At 43.4% G+C, this 14479-nt stretch overlaps 1 long non-coding RNA gene across 1 annotated transcript in view; it reads left to right on the plus strand.

Moving 5' to 3' along the window:
- The first annotated feature begins 8499 nt into the window (after positions 1–8499).
- The window catches only part of LOC136794226 (uncharacterized), a 49361-nt gene continuing 43381 nt past the window's right edge, over positions 8500–14479 (plus strand). Inside the window, exon 1 of the long non-coding RNA XR_010840627.1 lies at positions 8500–8604. This is a non-coding gene — a long non-coding RNA (uncharacterized lncRNA). The remainder of the gene's footprint in view (positions 8605–14479) is intronic.

The following is a 14479-nucleotide window of genomic DNA, read 5'->3' on the forward strand; positions in this document are numbered from 1 at the left end:
TGGCTTCTCTTGTTGTGGAGCACGGGCTCTAGGCGCACGGGCTTCAGTAGTTGTGGCACACATGCTCAGTAGTTGTGGCTCCCGGGCTCTAGAGCACAGGCTCAGTACTTGTGGCTCACAGGCTTAGCTGCTCCGCAGCATGTGGGATCTCCCCGGACCAGGGCTCGAACCCGTGTCCCCTGCATTGGCAGGCGGAGTCTTAACCACTGTGCCACCAGGGAAGTCCTACTGCCTTGGTTCTGAATTATATGGATACAGAAAAAGATAAAAGACTCTACCAGCAGGACGCAAATCAAATTGCCATCTCTCTCTCTCCCTCTCTCTCTCTCAACATGGCATACCAGTCTTACCTTAGGACAGAAAGATGAGAGGAATAGGACTTGGTGGTGGCATGGCTTGTGCCCACAGATGTAGCCTGTGAGCACTCATCCCTGGCTCTTGCAGCCCAGGCAACAAGGAGCAGACCTCCTTGAGGAGACTCTGTAACATCAGCTTTTAGCATGCTGATCAGGGACACCTCCAATCACACTAATAAGGAGCTCTACAATTAAGGCCCTACATATACCACAAAGAGCCAGCGCTGTACTCTTTCTTGTGGACTGGAGGGATAGTACTGTCCAAAACCAAGAATAGCAAACACTTATATAGCCCTTCCTATGTAAAAACTGTGACACTATTCTAAGAGCCTTACATAGCTAATTCATCTAATCTACACAACAACTTTATAGGTAGATACTATTACTATCCCCATTTTACCGATGAGAAGATAAAGGCATAGAGGTGAAGTAACCTGCTGGCAGCCCCACATTCTACAAGGTGCTAAGATTTGAACTTGGTCTAACTTTAGAGTCCAAGTTCTCTACTTTCTGCTGCCTCTCAGCCTTGCTGTGAGTTAGACAAGCACACATGGGGAGTCCAGGACCACGCACAGACAACTCTTTACTTTGACTTTCATGGTATATTCCCACCCTTAGAGAGTAGAGAGCAGGGAGAAGGAGTAAAGGTGGGAAAGGCTTCTATTGAACTTCAATGTTTAGTAACTCCCACAGGTGTGGGATGCGGTGGGGTGAGGGTTCCTGACTCTCAGACCACCCCGTGTGACCAACTCCTCATAGCTGAAAAAGGAACTTCTCCCCTTTGCATCATTTCCAGCCCTCCATCCACAGCCCTTTCATTCATTTACCCAGAGGCCTTCAGGGGCCAGGAATGTTAACATAAATAGAGAACTAAAGAACAAATTCTCAAATTTAAAAACATTAAAACCTATGCCTGACAAAGAAAACACTTCTGGAGATAGAATGTAGACTGGGGAAGTTGCCACGTTGCAATTGCTGGTCTATTTCTTTGTTTCCTACTCATAGCCAGAGCCTCACCCCTTTCTGGTGCTCAGCCTCCAAGGAACTGTCACCTAGTCATCCTGCCCCATCCTAATCCCTTGCAGGATAGGCCAGATGAGGCTTCACTGATCTGGGTCTTAAAGGGTGGGTAGGAGTTTGCCAGGGAGGAGTCTGACAATGAATAAAAATGTAGAAAGAAATAGCAAGAGTGAAGGCTGAAAGGTAGAAAACTTAAGAGACTGCTTGAGGGTCTGTGGATATTTTATGTGACTGGAGAGAGTGGGCATCACATGTGGCTGGAGAGGGAGGCAGGGCCAGGTGTCAGCAGGATTCCAGCATCTACTGAAGAAACTTAGCTTTTACCCTGGAGTCGGTGAGAAGCCCTCAGAGAGGTTTAGTTGAAAAGTAAGATGCTCTGATTTCTGTTTAGAACCTTCAGCCTGACAGCTGGGAGCTGCAAGCAGGCCAGGCTGTTTGAACCAAAGCAGAGGCTCTCTGGATAGAGTGCAGAGGTGCCAGAGATATTTAGCTTGTAGGAATGATAGTGTTCAGTGATAGGGGAGGAGAAGGGGAGAGAAAATTGCAGTGTGAATAATGTTAGAGCTGGCTCAGGAAGACAATCTGGAACATGATACTTGAATGTCTTCATACAATCTGTACCATTTTGACTTACTCTTACCCTTGAATTGTCTTAACCTACTATGAGTAAATCCCTGTAGAACTGCTTAAAAAGCTCATGCTTTTTCAGTCCAGTTGTAATTGAGATGTCTAGTAGAGGAAATAAACACAGAACCAGTTCGTGAGGAAATGTGGAGGTAACACAGGCAGTAACATGGCAGCAGCAGGTGGGCATGTAGCCTGTGTGACCTCCATGATTCCTGGTGGCTCCCATGCTCTCTTGGTTTCTCTCTCTCTCTTTCAGAGCTTCCAACTGGCATTACCCCTCTTTAGTCCTCCAGGCTTTAATTAACTGGATCCTCAGTGGCAGGCACCTCTGGACTATTTAGTCAATGCCCTGAAAGGGCAGAACAACACCTAGTCAGGGGGACTCCAATATCTCCAGATTCAGTACCATCATCACAAGAGAGAAGGGCCAGATGGGTAACAGGGAAAACTGCTCTTTGAATCGAGGTCCCCCTGGGGAGATGAGCTGTGGGTGACTCAGGACTCAAAGGTTTTGTTCAAAATGAACCATAAGGATTGGGAGGCATGACGGTCAGCTTTAAGCCACTGCACAAGGGACAGTGCCTAGGCACCAGAGAGATGAAATTCAGCAAATAAGAAAAGGCTGTGGCCTTTTCTTATTTATGTGGGTAGCTGCAGGGGTAGCGAGTCCAACTGCCTACAAGGACCATGCAAGAGTGGAATGGGCTAGGGAAGACTGTGGCACCCTGCAGCAGGGGTGCTTCATCTAGAAGGGCCAACTCCTACTCAGATCCAGCCAAGACCATGTGGAAATGTGGGCCCAAGGAAGGGAGAGCTGCCAACTTCTCAAGAGGAGGGAGAACTTCAGAGATTTATGAGCCATCTCCTGATTTGGGGATGCTGGCAATTAATTCAAAGTTTAAAAACATTGAGCAGGCCAAACAAAGCTCACTTGTGGGACAGATTTGGCCCAGCAGCTACCAAGTTGCAACCTCTGCTCAAAAACTTGGACATTAAGCTCTGAATTCCAACAATCTGGAGCTAGAGCAGGAAAGACGGTGGAGCTATTAGGAAGTTGGAATGAGGCAAATGGTTCATCAGACCTTAGGAGTCATTAGACCAATTCCTAATCACATAGATGGGGAAACTGAGGCTTGAGAAGACAAGTACTGAAGGGCACACAGTTTCAGGCAACCTATGGCATTTGCAGTAAGAACAAGGAGACTGGGCTTCCCTGGTGGTACAGTGGTTGAGAGTCCGCCTGCCGATGAAGGGGACACGGGTTCGTGCCCCGGTCTGGGAAGATCCCACATGCTGACGAGCGGCTGGGCCCATGAGCCATAGCCGCTGAGCCTGCGCGTCCGGAGCCTGTGGTCCGCAATGGGAGAGGCCACAACAGTGAGAGGCCCGCGTACCGCAAAAAAAAAAAAAAAAAAAAAAAAAAAAAAAAAAAAAAAAAAAAAAGAACAAGGAGATTCAGATCAGATTCCAGAGAAGCAGCACTGAGCCAGCCTGATTGGCATTTGCTCCTCTCCCCTCAGTCTCCTGTTTGCTTATTTGTTTCTGTTGCCTACTTTGCAGCTGTGACTGATACATATGTCCTCTCCTGAACTCTGCATTCTCCCCCATTGGATTCCCGGAGACTGTCTTTTGAGCTTCATCTGGAGCCCTGCCCAGACCTCTCGGCCTGGAGCTGGTGCTATTTCTGAGTCTGTTGGCACCGTGGGTGCCGTCCTCCACTGTCCCTGGGCTCCCCCCTGGGCCTGCGTGAGCCCCACCTGTGCTGGCTGTGACACACAGCTAGAAAGGGGCAAAAATATGGCTTGATCTCAGTCTGCCTGAGTCCTATGTCCTGTCCACTCAGACACACTGCTTCCCAGGCTTACTATCTCCCTGCAGAATGGAAAGGCAGGTTTGACTATCACTTTTGTGTGTGAACTATAAAGTGAGTTTGAGTACATTTCAGTTTTGCTCTTTCTTGGCCATTTTGCCCTCTCATAGTCAGGGACAACTTACCCGTTAGGCACAGCAAGCACAGCATTGAGGGTCCATGGTACTCTAAAGGCACCACAAAATGTTTTCATCTTAATTTCTTTAAAACTCATAATAAAAATAAATACAATGAATATATAAAACCGAATCCAGTGTACTTAATGCCAGTGAACTGTACACTTCAAATGGTAAATTTTCTGTTATGTGTATTTTAACACAATAAAAAAAAGAAGTGAATGCAGCCTGGATTGTATTCATCTTTATACCAACACAGTCATAAAATACAATTTTTAATATTTTTTATGGAAAAAGTATCCACAAATTCAAAATTCCAGGGCCCATGAAAGTCATAATTCAGCCCTTGCTAATAATGAGTATTTGGCTAATTCATATCAAAGATAAGTTTCATACTTTTGGACCAAACCATATGGACTGACACTTGTCCATGGCCTTGAGAGCCTAAGGTTACATGTGTGAAGGTTACACACCATGATCCAGGCTCCTAGCACCTGTCACCTGGTGGCAACTACAGAGATTGTTCAGGTGAGATGCTGAGGACAGTGGCTATGAGAACTTTGTTAGTTCCAGTCTCCATAGTACAGGTTCCCCTTTCACACAGTGAAGCCAGATCCTTGGAGGTGATCAGTTTTATTCCAAAGGTGTTTTTTTTTTGTTTGTTTGTTTTTTGTTTTTTTTTTTGCAGCATGTGGGATCTTAGTTCCCAGACCAGGGATCGAGCCCGTGCCCCCTGCGGTGGAAGCACAGAGTCCTAACCACTGCACCACCAGGGAAGTCCCCCAAACTGCATTTTTGACGCTTTTTTAAAATTAGCAAATCTTTCTCTTGGTTTACCAAAACAGCCTTCTGGTGGCTCTCCCTGACTTGACTTTTGCTCCCATCCAACCCAGTATGACCTTTGTAAACTTTTATCTCCCTAAAATAAGATTATTCAGTGATTCCCAATATTTTCATTATTTCAAAAGCTTGATGGAAACCCCACTTTTACTCATGGCAAGTAAAATGAACTAACTCAAAGTTGCTTGAGTTTGAGCTAGAATTGTACCAGCACACTTGGTATAATTAATAAATGTTGAGAAAACAAATGGATTTTTTTCTTTCACACATGCACCCTTGGGGAAAAGTTCATGAATGGGTCCTGGGAAGTGCAAAGGCCTGGGGTTCCCTGGAAATGTCTAAACAGAGCTGGCCTGACCCTTCTGGGAGGCCAGCTGCTACTCCAGCCACAGAGAAATTACTGACTAGCTGACTACAGGAGCGGGGGAGGGGACGATGAGGAAACATTACATTAAAATTCAATGCAAAGTGAAAGCTTGTCTTGAGCAAGAGTGAATGACTCAGCAAGAAACCTTTTTCCAGGATTTGGTTACTGCTCTCTGCAAGTCCTATATTAAATAACAAGCACATATTTATTATTTACTTGAAGTAATTTCATTACTCACCAGATGGCAAATAAGCAACAAACACATTTCCTAGAATGTTTTTAAATCCTAAAGTGAAAGGACTGCTTAGAGTCACAAATAGTTGGTGCATCTGGTCATTGAGGGGAACTTGGCCTTTGGCACCGTGAAAGAGGGTTTGGTTTTTAAGTCTAGTTCTTCTTTTTTTTTTTTTTGTGGTACACGGGCCTCTCACTGTTGTGGCCCCTCCCATTGCGGACCACAGGCTCAGAGGCCACGGCTCACGGGCCCAGCCGCTCCGCGGTATGTTGTGGCACGTGGGCTCAGTAGTTGTGGCTCACGGGCTCTGGAGTGCAGGCTCAGTAGTTGTGTCACACGGGCTTAGTTGCTCCATGGCATGTGGGATCTTCCTGGACCGGGGCACGAACCCGCGTCCCCTGCGTCATCAGGCGGACTCTCAACCACTGCACCACCAGGGAAGCCCTTAAGTCTAGTTCTGCTTGTTTGTCTCTATAGTACATAGTTATCATCTCTCCCTCCCAATTTTGGGGGGAAATAATAAATACATACATACTCAGTTCATTCTTTTCTTTATTTAAGTAATACTTATTAGATATCTTCATTGTGCTATTCTGGACCTAGGGGCTGCAGCAATGAACAAAATCAAGGTCCTTGATGAAACAAATTCAGGAATTCAGGTTTATGCGGTATAGGTGGGCATATGACCTTGGTTATTCCTTAGCATAATCTCTCTCCTTAACCATCATTCAGTAACGGACTCAGAAATGTGCACGTGTCTCAGATGAGGGTCCCTAGAAGCAGAGCCTGAGGCAAGGATTCAGATGTAAGGAAGACAGGTGTGCTCTTAGGAGAAACATGTAAGGGAGTGAGGGAAGCAAGATAGAGAAGAGGAAGGAGACAAGAAGAAAGCCGGTGTCAGGTAAAATCCAGATTTGACCTGATTTTGTATCTGGAAGGAGAAGCTTGCCTCTGGAACACAAATTGTACTACAGAGTTGTTTCTGCCTGGAGGCAAGGGGCTGCCCTTTTGTACCTCCTTGTCTGTCAGTCACTGGTCTAGAGATAGAGACAGTGTAACCTCCCAGGCATCCTTGGGTTAGGAGGCTCTTATTAACCAAGGGCAACTCCCGTAAGTCAAGGTCACAGGTTTAAGCTGCTAGCCACAGCCTCAGAACAACTGTGGGTGGAGGGAAGAAGGATAAGGATGGGAAGGGTGTAACAGCTGATACAGGGGATCTGGATGGAGCCCCCAAAACGTCTACTACTGCGTGTGTCTCAACTAGGCTAATCTTAGACTGTGAGATTCACTTCTGGAACTTCTGTGGGAACCACTGGGAAAACAACCACTCCTTTTGCTCATTGTGCAATTAGTAGGATGCACGCTGGCAGCTGCTTAAGCCCAGGAAGAGTCAACTGAAAGGAAATAAGTATAGAGAAATGTAGAGAGACAGAGTCCTGATGATGCTGAGTCTCATGACCAGCTGTACAAACAGGCATGTGGCCTTGGCCATGAGCGATGTCCAGCCGGGCAGAATGTAAAAGCTGAGTCCCAGGGGCACAAATATTTAAAGAGAGAACCAAAGAAGAAGCACTCATGGAGGATACTAGGGTGTCGGAGAAATGGGAACCTAAACTGAAGAAGACGTTTTGAGCCTGTGTCAGTAAGGTTTTGCATAAATTCCTTTAGGGAATTAGTTTAGCAGAATATTTCTGGGTGGCACATTCCCCCTTTTTCTAGATCTCCTGCGACTGTGAAATGAACATGTTAATTTTTTCCTCAACACCCCCTCTTGGAAATGATCTCTTGCATAGCTCCTGCTCAGCCTGGGATCCTGCCTCCTCTGGCCACATTTTATTAGAACCTATGGAAACCAATCCAAAGGGAACCAAATTCCCTGATTAAGTTAAGCTGAAAAGCCCAGTGATTGTCTCTGATGGATATTTTAATTTAAAAAATATACAGTGTGAGCCTAAATCACCACAGGGACAAGCCAGCACCACAGCTAGTAGGAAGCTAAAATAATGAGAGAAGAGTCACCTTGGGAAGAAAAAAGAAACTGGTCCTCACAGAGAAACAGATTAATAAAGCAAATGCAAAAGAAGTGGAAACCAAGAGCCATGCAACTTTGTGAGAACTGGAGGGGTAGCATCACAAACTGACTTTCAATTTTGAGGTCATTTCCTGACCTCAGATGCTTAAGACACTGTCCATTGACCTCTTATAATAATGTACGCTTCACATAAGCTAACTCAAGTGACCTTCTGTTCTGTGACCAGTCCTCTCTGAATTATGAGACAAAATGCCTATCACATCTATGTGGCCCATTAAACAGACGTGTATTACATTTAGACAGTATGGTGGATGGATTTATTGGCACCAGTTCTTCACCTTTGTCTGCATCCACACCCTTTGCCATGTGATTTTACAGGTCCTCTCTTTAGAGGCAGGATATATTTCTCCTTACTGTGTGCAAAGTTTTGTGATTCTCTTTGGTCAAAAGGATATTATCGGACACTGTGCAAGGGAAAACTTGAAATCTGCTTGTGAAGTTGGGCTTGCCCTCTTGCATCTCTGCTATCACCATGAGAAGAACTGTCCCCAGGTAGCTACTGCCTGATCAGCCCGAGCTTTAGAATGAACACATATGGAACATATCTGAGCCATACTCTTAATCAAGACCCAAACACAGGTGAACCCACAGCTTGAAGCAGAGCCATCCAACCAAATCCAGTCTAGATCAGCCAACTCTCAGATACACAAGCAAGAATAAATGAGTTTGGGATTATTGTTACACAGAATTATTGCAACTATAGCTCACTGACACATACACTAACAATTCCTGGAATATTACAGCCAAGTAATGCTATTACCACCTTTCTACACTTACTGAAATTTCCTTGTCCTTACCCTCAGTTCATAAGGGGACGGTGTGGTGGGCTCAGCTTTGTGCATCAGGCCTCATAGTATCCCAGCTCTCATGAGGCTCCACTGGACACAAGAACTTTCATTCTTTTCAGGGTCCACACTAAAATCATCTTCTTCAAGCTCATGGCTCAATCCTAGCAAGGCTGGTGGATCTTACCTATAGCGGGTGCTGGGTTTTGGAGCCTAACAGCAAAGCAGTGCCGACTATCTTCTTTCTGCCACACCCAGACCACGAGATAGTTAAATAAGAAGGCCACCAGACACTGGTAGGTAATTTACATAAATTCTTTTGTTTAATCCTCATAGTAAATCTTGACTTTTTTTTTTTTGCGGTACGCGGGCCTCTCACCGTTGTGGCCTCTCCCGTTGCGGAGCACAGGCTCCGGACACGCAGGCCCAGCGGCCATGGCTCACGGGCCTAGCCGCTCCGCGGCATGTGGGATCTTCCCAGACCGGGGCACGAACCCGTATCCCCTGCATCGGCAGGCGGACTCTCAACCACTGCGCCACCAGGGAAGCCCCTGACGTATTATTATAAAATGTTATGTTATCTCCACTTTCCTTTGGAGATTGAGAGAGTTTGAGTGATGTGCCCAAGGTCACCAACTGGTTAATGGAAGAATGAATCAGGTCTCTGGTCTCCTAAATCCTAGTTGGTGTTTTTCCCTCTGCATACCAAGGTGTCCTCCACCCCGATGTGTCCAGTTCCCTTCAGCCCACATCAGCTTAACCCAGCTGGGAGGGGACTCAGTAGTCATGGAGTCAAATTCTCTTACTTCAGAGGAGAGATTAAGTTAGATTAAGATGGCAGAGATTGGGGATTAGAATTCAACCTCGTGACTGAAATTGAGGGCATGTTCAGGGCACTAAGCTGTCCCAGTTCTTGGAAGGGACTAAAATTCTTTTGCCAAGGAAAGAGTATTTACTTTACAAGGTCAAACTGTAAGAGAAACACAAGCACAAACTCTGCCTGGTGATTGTCCAGTGTATTCCAGTTTATGGAGCATTTTCACATCTAAGATATCCCTTGAGACTCCCACCAGCCCTGGAGGTCACCAAGTCCTATGCCCTCTGCCATGTCTCCCTAGAAACTCAGAGTGATCGAGTGTTCCACTCAAAACAGAACTGGGACAGGATGAGGGCCAGCTTCTGTCCTTCCTCCTGGCTACATGCAAGCTAAGAGAGGCCCTTCCTGGAAGCTGCAGCTGCACACTATGAATGCAGGCTGGCTGCACTCACCCTCAGCCTCTGTTGGCTCTGCATTTCTTGCATTGAAAGGTGCCAGCAGGCTCAGCGCCAGAAGAAGATCTCATTAAGGAGTATAAAACATATGCTTCACTGCTCCTTTGTTGCTGTCAGACAAGAAGACTGAAGAATTAAGCATGGATGAATTTCTGGAAGTGAACAACGATAGTGCCAGAATCAAGAGTACAAGAGAAAACACCAAGTTTTTAAAAATTACAAAATCCAAACTTGAAGAGACTGTAAGGTTTCAAGCTGCTGGCTAGTTGTCTACCTTGGAGCAATTCCTCTGCCCTTCTCCATACTCCAAAGCTATGTTATTTCTGAAAAATATCCTCCAAGGATTAGCAGTGCTTTTGTGGGACTAGTTAGTAATGCATCAGAAATTAGAATAGAACTTTTAAAACTTGAAGTTAGGATTCTCCAACTGTATTTGTACTTTTCTGAACTACAATGTCGAAGGCTACCTCCTTCCATCTGGACAGCTGGGCCATTCGGCTCTGGTGAGTTTCTCCTTGGTGAATGTTACGGACATGGTAATCTGCCACTCAGATCCCCTTAATTGCAGGATTGCTGCCCCAACTACTAGGAGTGCTGTTAGCAGACAACCTTTGGCCATCAGTTCCTTCAGGGGTTGTCTCATCTGCAGAGATTAGCTTAGCCTAAGGTTAGTCTTTCAGGTCTGGCCATTCACCCAAGGTCAGTCTCAGGACAGGCCATATCCAATGAAGAAAGATGCAGGAAATAAAGACCTAGCCACCTCAACCCAACTTGGGAAAACTTTGAAGGGCCAGTCTCACTCTGAAACTCCATTTGAGGGAGCCAAGCCTACCGTTGGGCTTGCATCACAGTTTGATTTCTTGCTCTGTCAACTCCTGCTTCCTTCCCCTTCATTCAGCAAGAGTCGATCCGGAGGGCACTTCCCCATAAATATCCAGCACACTAAACTTCATCTCAGATCTGCTTCCTGGAAAACATAATTTGAGATAAGTTGTTTCAATATTTTTTTCAACTTTTAGATGATTTTTAGAACAGGTTTCGGGTCACAGCAAAACTGAGCAGAAGGTACAGAGATTTCTCATGTAACTCCCTGCCCACCACACGCACAGCCTCCCACAGTATCAAAATCCCACGCCAGAGTGATTCATTTGTTACAATTGATAAACCTACTCTGACACATCATTATCACCCAAAGTTCATATTTTATATTAGGGTTTTATAGGTTTTGACAAATGCGTTATGATATATGTCAACTATTATGGTGTCATACAGAGTAGTGTCATTGCTGTAAAAACCCTCTGTGCTCTGCCTGTTCATCCCTCCCTCCTTCCTTTATTCCTGGCAACTGGTGATCTTTTACTGCTTCTATAGTTTTGCCTTTTCTAGACTGTCATATGGTTGGAATCATACAGTAGGTAGCCTTTTCAGACTGGCTTCTCTCATTTAGTAATATGCATTTAAGCCTCTTCCATGTCTTTTCATGGCTTGATGGCTCATTTCTTTACAGTGAATAATAATTCATTGTCCAGATGGACCACAGTTTATTTAACCATTCACCTACTGAGGGACATGTTGGTTGCTTCCAAGTTTTGGCAATTATGAATAAAGCTGCTGTAAACATTCCTATGCAGGTCTTTGTGTGGACATAAGTTTTCATCTCCTTTGGGTAAATACCAAGAAGTGTGATTGCTGGATTATATAGTAAAAGTATTTTTAGTTTTGTAAAACACTGCCAAATTGTCTTCCAAAGTGGCTGTACTCTTTTGCATTCCCACCAGCAATGTAAGAGAGTTCCTGTTGCTCCACATCCTCATCAGCATTTGGTGTTGTCAGTGTTCCAGATTCTGGCCATCCTAATAGGTATATAGTGGTATCTCATTGTCGTTTTAATTTGCACTTCTCTGATAGCTTGTGCAGTAGAGCATCTTTTCATATGCATATTTGCTATTGTATATCTTCTTTGGTGAGATGTCTGTTAAGGTCTTTGGTCCATTTATTTGGGTTGTTTATTTTCTTATGCTTCGGTTTTAAAAGTTCTTTGTATATTTTGGATAACTGCTCATTATCAGATGTTCCTTTTGCAAATATTTTCTCCCAGTCTGTGGCTTGTCTTCTAATTCTCTTGACATTGTCTTTTGCAGAGCAGAAGATTTTAATTTTACTGAAATCTGGCTTATCAATTATTTCTTTCATGGATTGTATCTTTGTTGTAGCTAAAAAGGTATCACCTTACCCAAGGGCATCTAGGTTTTCTCTTATATTATCACCTAGGAGTTTTTTTTTTTTTTTTTTTTTTTTTTTTTTGCGGTACGCGGGCCTCTCACTGTTGTGGCCTCTCCCGTTGCGGAGCACAGGCTCCGGACACGCAGGCCTAGCGGCCATGGCTCACGGGCCCAGCCGCTCCGCGGCATGTGGGATCTTCCCGGACCAGGGCACGAACCCGTGTCTCCTGCATCGGCAGGCGGATTCTCAACCACTGCGCCACCAGGGAAGCCCATCACCTAGGAGTTTTATAATAAGTTTTGCATTTTACATTTAGGTCTATGATCCATTTTGAGTTAATTTTTTTGTGAAGAATGTAAGATCTGTGTCTAGATTATTTTTTTTTTCTGCATGTGGATGTCCAGTTGTTCCAGCACCATTTGTTGAAAATATATTTTTTCCATTGTATCATCTTTGCTCCTTTGTCAAAGATTAGTTGATTATATTTATTAGGGTCTATTTCTGTGCTCTCAGTTCTGTGTCATTAATCTATTTGCCTATTCTTTTGCCAATATTGCACCATCTTGATTACTGTGGCTTTATAGTAAGTCTTGAATCTGAGTTATGTCAATCTTCTAACTTTGTTCTGCTCCTTCAAAATTATATTTATCACTCTGGATTTTTTGCCTTTCTACATAAACTTTGTTTATTGTTTAAAATTCTTAACTTTATTTTTTCCCAGCTTTATTGTGATATAATTGATATATAAGGTTGTGTAAGTGTAAGGTGTACAGTGACAATTTGATATATGTATATATTGTGAAATGTTTGCCACAATAAGGTTAGTTAACACATCCTTCACCTCATATAATTACCACTTTTGTTGTTCTTCTTCGTATGGTGAGAGCATTTAAGATCTACTCTCATAGCAGCTTTCAAGTATACAATAAGGTATTGTTATCAATAGTCACTAGGCTGTGCATTAGATTCCTGAAACTTATTCACATTATAATTGAAAGTTTGTAAACTTTGGTCAACATTTTCCCTTTTTCCCTACCCCTTATTCCCTGGTAACCATCAATCTGCTCTCTATTCCTATGACGTTAATGTTTTTAGATTCCACATATAAGTGAGATCATATGCTCTTAGTCTTTCTCTGTCTCATTTTACTTAGCATAATGTCCTCCAGATTCAGCCATGTTGTTGCAAACGGCAAGATTTTTTGTGACTGAATAATATACCATGCATATATATATATATATATATATATACAATCACATTTATATATAAACAATCACATTTTCTTTACCCATTCATCCATGGATGGACACTTTGTTTTCTTGTCTTGGCTACTGTGAATAATGCTGCAATGAACACAGAAGAGCAGATATCTCTTCAAAATAGTGATATCAGTTCCACTGGATATATACCCAGAAGTGGGAATGCTGCATCATATGTAGTTCTATTTTCAATTTTTTAAGGAACCTCCATACTGTTTTCCATAGTGGCTGCACCAATTTACATTCTCAACAACAGTGCACAGAGGGTTACTTTTTCTCCACATCCTTGCCAGCCTTTGTTATTCATCGCTTTTCTTTTTGATAATAGCCTTTCTAACAGGTGTGAGGTGATATCACGTTGTGGTTTTGATTTTCATTTCCTTGAAGGTTAGTGATTTTAATCACCTTTTCAAGTACTTGTTGACCATATGTATGTTTCCTTTGGGAAAATATGTATTCAGGTCCTTTACCCAAAACCAAATTAGATTATTTGGTTTTTTGCTATTGAGTTTGTATGAATTATTATATATTTTGGATGTTAACCCTTTATCAGATATATGGTTTGTAAATATTTTCTCCCATTCCTAGGTTACCTTTTCATTTTGTTTCGTTGATTGATTTTTTGGATGTGTCTTTTTGTTTAATGTAGTCCAATTTACTTACTTTTGCTTTTTTTTTTCTTTTCTTATCTCCTTTAACACCTTTATTGGAGTATAATTGCTTTACAATGCTGTGTTAGTTTCTGCTGTATAACAAAGTGAATCAGCTATATGCATACACATATCCCCATATCCCCTCCCTCTTGCATCTCCCTCCCACCCTCCTTATCTCACTGCTCTAGGTGGTCACAAAACACCGAGCTGATCTCCCTGTGCTATGCAGCTCCTTCCCACTAGCTATCTATTTTACATTTGGTAGTGTATATATGTCAATGTCACTCTCTCAATTCGTTCCAGCTTAACCTTCCCCCTCCCTGTGTCTTTAAGTCCATTCTCTGTGTCTACCTCTTTATTCCTGTCCTGCCCCTAAGTTCATCAGAACCATCTTTTTTAGATTCCATATATACGTGTTAGCATACGGTATTTGTTTTTCTCTTTCTGACTTACTTCACTCTGTATGACCCATGCTAGGTCCATCCACCTCACTACAAAGAACTCAATTTTGTTTCTTTTTACAGCAAAGTAATATTCCTTTGTATGTATGTGCCACATCTTCTTTATCCATTCACCTGTCGATGGACTCTTAGGTTGCTTCCATGTCCTGGCTGTTATAAATAGTGCTGCAATGAACATTGTGGTACATGACTCTTTCTGAATTATGGTTTTCTCAGGGTATATGCCCAGTAGTGGGATTGCTGGGTCATATGGTAGTTCTATCTGTAGGTTTTTAAGGAACCTCCATACTGTTCTCCATAGTG

Source organism: Kogia breviceps, chromosome 5 (genome assembly GCF_026419965.1).
Source record: "Kogia breviceps isolate mKogBre1 chromosome 5, mKogBre1 haplotype 1, whole genome shotgun sequence".
In the NCBI taxonomy this organism is placed as follows: Eukaryota; Metazoa; Chordata; class Mammalia; order Artiodactyla; family Physeteridae; genus Kogia; species Kogia breviceps.